Source organism: Pseudorca crassidens, chromosome 20, assembly GCF_039906515.1.
Source record: "Pseudorca crassidens isolate mPseCra1 chromosome 20, mPseCra1.hap1, whole genome shotgun sequence".
Lineage (NCBI taxonomy): Eukaryota > Metazoa > Chordata > Mammalia > Artiodactyla > Delphinidae > Pseudorca > Pseudorca crassidens.
In genome coordinates, this window is record NC_090315.1 from 15,425,373 (window position 1) to 15,431,889 (window position 6,517).

A 6,517-nucleotide genomic window follows, 5' to 3' on the forward strand; every position below is an offset into this window, starting at 1 on the left:
TGTATGTTCCTATTCCCGTTTTCTTAATTGTTTTGGGTTCGTTATTGTAGGTCTTTTCCTTCTCTTGTGTTTCTTGCATAGAGAAGTTCCTTTAGCAGTTGTTGTAAAGCTGGTTTGGTGGTGCTGAACTCTCAGCTTTCGCTTGTCTGTAAAGGTTTTAATTTCTCCATCAAATCTGAATGAGATCCTTGCTGGGTAGAGTAATCTTGGTTGCAGGTTTTTCTCCTTCAACACTTTCAATATGTCCTGCCACTCCCTTCTGGTTTGCAGAGTTTCTGCTGAAAGATCAGCTGTTATGCTTATGGGGATTCCCTTGTGTGTTATTTGTTGTTTTTCCCTTGATGCTTTTAATATGTTTTCTTTGTATTTAATTTTTGACAGTTTGATTAATATGTGTCCTGGCGTATTTCTCCTGGGATTTATCCTGTATGGGACTCTCTATGCTTCCTGGACTTGACTATTTCCTTTCCCATATTAGGGCAGTTTTCAACTATAATCTCTTCAAATATTTTCTCAGTCCCTTTCTTTTTCTCTTCTTCTTCTGGAACCCCTGTAATTCGAATGTTGGTGCATTTAATGTTGTCCCAGAGGTCTCTGAGACTGTCCTCAGTTCTTTTCATTCTTTTTTCTTTATTCTGCTCTGCAGTCGTTATTTCCACTATTTTATCTTCCAGGTCACTTATCCGTTCTTCTGCCTCAGTTATTCTGCTATTGATCCCATCTAGAGTATTTTTCATTTCATTTATTATGTTGTTCATCATTGTTTGTTTCATCTTTAGTTCTTCTAGGTCCTTGTTGAATGTTTCTTGCATTTTGTCTATTCTGTTTCCAAGATTTTGGATCATCTTTACTATCATTATTCTGAATTCTTTTTCAGGTAGACTGCCTATTTCCTCTTCATTTGTTAGGTCTGGTGGGTTTTTATCTTGCTCTTTCATCTGCTGTGTGTTTTTCTGTCTTCTCATTGTGCTTATCAAAATGAGATATGAGATGTTTGGGGTCTCCTTTTTGCAGGCTGCAGGTTCGTAGTTCCCATTGTTTTTGGTGTTTGTCCCCAGTGGCTAAGGTTAGTTCAGTGGGTTGTGTAGGCTTCCTGGTGGAGGGGACTAGTCCCTGTGTTCTGGTGGATGAGGCTGGATCTTGTCTTTCTGGTTAACAGGTCCACGTCTGGTGGTGTGTTTGGGGGTGTCTGTGGGCTTATTGTGATTTTAGGCAGCCTCTCTGCTAAAGGGTGGGGTTGTGTTCCTGTCTTGCTAGTTGTGTGGCATAGGATCTTCAGCACTGTAGCTTGCTGGTCGTTGAGTGACGCTGGGTGCTGGTGTTGAGATGGAGATCTCTGGGAGATTTTCACCGTTTGATATTACATGGAGCTGGGAGGTCTCTTGTGGACCAGTGTCCTGAAGTTGGCTCTCCCACCTCAGAGGCACAGCACTGACTCCTGGCTGCAGCACCAAGAGCCTTTCATCCACACGGCTGTTTCCAGCAACCCAACTGCGAATCTGGTCCCGGCCTGGCCGCAGGCCCCGCAGCAAGTCCCTCATTGATTTTTTTGTAGTGACATGCTTTGATTTCCTTCTAATTTCCTTTTGTGTATATTCTATAGATATTTTCTTTGTGGTTACCATTTTGATTACATAAAATATCTTAAATTTATAACAGTCTTTTTAAAAATTTATTTTATTTTTGGCTGCGTTGTGTCTTCGTTGCTGTGCACGGGCTTTCTCTCATTGTGGTGCGCAGGGGCTACTCTTCGTTACAGTGTGCGGGCTTCTCATTGCGGTGGCTTCTCGTTGTGGACCACAGGCTCTAGGTGCACAGGCTTCAGTAGTTGTGACTTGTGGCTCTGGAGCGCAGGCTCAGTAGTTATGGCACACGGGCTTAGTTGCTTCGCAGTATGTGGGATATTCCTGGACCAGGGCTCGAACCTGTGTCCCCTGCATTGGCAGGTGGATTATTTCCAGGCAGTGGGAATAAGAGGTATTCTTAATTTCTTCTTCCTAATTTCTTAGGAAATTAAAATTTTGGTAATAAGTCTGCATTAATTCCATCATCATAAATAAAACATAAAGATATTTCAAAGTATTCAAAATATTTTAAGGCATTATTATGGCAGAGGCTATATTTTCATCATTTAAAAAAGTCTATAAATAGCAGGCCTGCCATGAAGTATTGCTATGACTGAAACAACTACCACTTACCTATTCTTGAATATCCTTTAGCTGTATCACACTTATATAACCAGACACATACCACTATAAAGATTTTTCCACTACTAGAAAGGGAAATAGCCTTTGCAGATTAGGGTTGTATGCAAAATGGGCAGAAAAGTTTTGAATACATAGAAGGTGTTCGATAAATGACTATGCACTTTCTATTCTCTTCTGAATAACCTATTAAAATATCATTTTGGATACAATCCTTGCAAAAGGGTTTTACAAAATTCTGTTTTAAAAAATGAACGCCATATATAATTTTAAATTTTCTTGGGTACTATTATCTACAACTATGAAGATGATTTAACATTAGATCATGGCCATTTTTCCTTATCATGACTAATTTTTATAAACAGAAATTTTATTATCTACATAATATTGTCTCATGGATGTCATGTGGGTTTCTTAATCATTCTCATTATCCTGGCCACTAATTTTTTTTCTTTTTTTTTTATTGGCATATAATTGCTTTACAATGTTGTGTTAATTTCTGCTGTTTGGCCACTAATTTTGTACAAAACTGTCCCAAGGTATAACAATTTTTGATTCTAGATAAAAACCCAGGTCTAAATCTTTTGAATTGTGTACACCTTTGAAGAATGGAAATGTACAAATATACAGCGATTATCTATAAAATTCCGGGGGTTGTGGTCCCCTCTACACCCATAAATACACACAAAGGAACCCTGGTTAAGAACTCCTGTTCTGGACACTTGAATTCTGGCTCAGTCGCTTTATTTGCAAGCACAAGTCACAATTAACCTCACATTTTCGTTGCTTCTTAACTACTGAAACCTGCAGGGGAATAATCAGTCACCACAACGCTGAGCGTGTATTAAAATACACCCTCCGTGGCTACATCCGCTGTGACCTCATACATAAAACCAAAATGAAGTAAGAAATGGGCGTTCACAGTAGGTTCCTGCCGTCAGAGCTCAAGAAACGCTGTCATCCTCAAATACACAAATGAACTTCAGAGGACTCCTAGGAACAACAATCCCAGGAAGGAATCCCATTCTTGGAGTCTCTCTATCCATTCGTTTCTAGAATCCTGACTCAGGGGCAATCCCTAATCTAAAATTCCCATCCTAAAAGCCATTCTGTGCCTTCTCACCAAAAACCTTCATTGAGGGCTTAGCATGTGGTTTCCCCCTTGGAGTCATTTCTCCGTGGCAGTCGTATGTGCCTGACAGGAGGGTGGAGAAAGCAGCAGAGAACCTAGGGCCATGGGTCCCTGAGACATTCCCCACAAGTCCACCGCAGCCCACGCTCACATAAAGGACACGCATCTTACGTCCGCGTCATGCAAGGATAACCATGCACCTCTCAGTCTCACTACGGGAACTCACCGCCCGACACCACCCCGCGGCCCTTCGCACGGAATACGGCCTCTCACAAACACGCACGCTTCCCGATTTTCTCCCAGGGCTGCAACCACCGTCCCCGCTGCTCAAGCGCCCACAGCCCCGAGGGGGCGGGCGGACTCGCAAGGCTGCGCTCCCAAAGTCCACGCACGCTTTGAGCGCCTCCCGCAATCCCACCCTCACCGCCACTCACTGTCCCCCACGGGCTCGGGCTACGTCTGCACAGTCGTTTCCGCGGCGACCCACGCCGGTTTCTTCCTCGGATGGGTGCCACTCGCGCAGCGCGCAACAAGGGACACGGAAAAAAGGCCCGAAGTCAAAGACACCTCGTCGACTGTGGGAGGTACAGTACACGGTAGCAAAATTCCTAAAGCAAAGCTGCCGCCCCGGCCCGGCCAAGAGACTTCTGGGAGTGACTTCTGGACTGCGCGTGCGCAGCACAGATCTAGGGCCACTGGAGGCCTGACCCCAGGCTGAGGGCGAGCTCACTGGTTCCCACGGCCAGGGGGAGGCTAGTCCTGGTGGCACCGCACCAGCGAATTGTGAGGAGGGGACGGCGGAGCTCTTATTTTCCGAGGGCTCAGGCCTGTGTGTGAGGATTCACCCTGTTGAGTCAGTGATGTGACCCCCCTCCCCCCCCAGGGTTATGGAGCACTTGACAGGTGAGCACCTGAACTTGGGTTTATGATCTAACCATGCTGTATGTTTGTGTATGTATTTGTGTGTGTATACATGTTGGGGTGTATGTATCTTTCCTAAAATTCCCATTACACCTGAAATCACAGGTGCTTACTATATTTCCATTTTAGAGTCGATGCTTCTGAGATCAAAACAGGTACAAAGTTACACTGTTTAGTGGCAAAACCATGTTTCCAGGTTGGGATAAGCTGGATAAAGTAAGACTCTACCGTGTAATGTATTCTCATTGTAGAAAAGGAGAGAGTGAGTTTGGGTCCTTTTTAAGGTCACCGACTGTAGGAAATCTTAGAAACTTAGGAAAATAAATACTTTTTCACATTTCACAATATTATGCCCACCAGAAACTTTTTGTTACAGTAAAATTTTTCAGCCCTCTGTTGTTTTATGCATGGGTGGGCTTGACTACATAAAAGCCCATGGATGGAGAAACGTCTTTAATTTGTATTCCTGGTCATGAGATCCCATTGAAAAATATCTCGCTTCTTAGGCATGTGACAGTAATATAAATTGTGGACACAGACTTAAAATTTGGGAAGAAGAAGGTGTTATCAGGAGAATCAAGGTTACATCCATATGTATTTAGATTCATGAGGAAGTTGAGCAAATGGGAAATATAAAGTCAGTCATCAAAGAATGTCCATATTTTAGTTGTCACCACTATTATGTATTTGAAATGTGTAACGCATAACAATTCAAAAGGCATAGAAATGTTTAAATAAAAGATAAGCAACATTTCCTTACATGTATCCCAGTCATACATCAGCTCACCTTAAAGTCAACAACAATTTGATTTTGGTGTGTATCCTTCTGGAGAAGTTATTATCATATACAAATATGTACTTTCTATATATATGTATGTAATGATTAGGGGTTTGAGACCCTGTGAGGCTCAAATACATTAAGACAACACATGAAAATTTAGGCCTTACAATACAGGAGAAAGAAGGAAGCAACATGAAATATTTGCTCTTTAGTGATTTCATTATAAAAATTAATATTACAGTAGTCCCCCCTTATCCTCCGGGGAGATTTTCCAAGACCCCCAGTAGATGCCTGAAACCATGAACAGTACTGAACCCTATATATACTATGTTTTTTTCTATAAATATTTATGATAAAGTTTATAAATTAAGCTCAGTAAGAGATTAACAGCAATAACTCATAATAAAATAGAGCAATTATAACAATATACTGTAATAAAAGTTATGTAAATGTCGTCTTTCTCTCTCTCTCGAAATATCTTATTGTAGAAGTTTAATGCCTTTTCCATCTTAACTAAGTGCTTATCATGCACTGTTGCTGTAACGTTTGTCTGCAGCGTCTGTGTCTCCATTTTCCTTTCAGTTCAGTCTCTGTCTTTGAGGTACAACAACAAAACTAGCATGAATTTCTTTTTCCTTCTTCACAGTTTCATGCGTGGAAAATTTGTCCTTATTATAGATCTTAGCAGCCTCAGAAGATGATTTTATTTCTCTCCTTATTATGTGGGAAATTTTAATCTTTTCACTTGAAAGCAGCACTTTGTGGTATATCTGAACTGCCAGCATTATTACTCTTGCATTTTGGGGCCATTATTAAGTAAAATAAAGGTTACTTAATACTTGAACACAAGCACTGTGATACGGTGACTCTCGATTCGAGATGGCTACTAAGTGTCTAACAGGCAGGGTATGCTGGATAAAGGGATGATTCGTATCCAGACTAGGTCAGAGCAGGTGGTGTGAAATTTCATCACGCTACTCAGAAAGGCACACAATTTAAGACATGAATTGTCTATTTCTGAAGATTTCCATTTATTATTTCACAATGTATGTGACCATGGAAAGCACCACCACTCTGAAGGGGGGAATACTGTATCTCAAAATGTGGACATAAAAAACAGGGAGAGACTAATCATTCATAATACACCTGTACAATAAAAACCAATATAAATATTTAAATGTTTTTTCCAATATTTTTTATTGTGATAAAATACACATATAAAATTTACCATTTTTAGGGCACAGATCCCTGAAATTAACCAAGCCTTCAGTTCTAAGTTGCATGCCTTTAATAGACTCCAGTTCCAAAATCATTACATCCAGACAGATTCTGCAGTGCAATTGTTGTCTACGTGGAGAGACAGATTCCTGATGTTTCTACTATATCATCTTCCCAGAATTTTCTAGTATGTGTGTTCTACGGATTTTTTGGTGTGCATTTTGAAGCACAAGTACTTAGTATGTAGTATCTCCTGCTTTG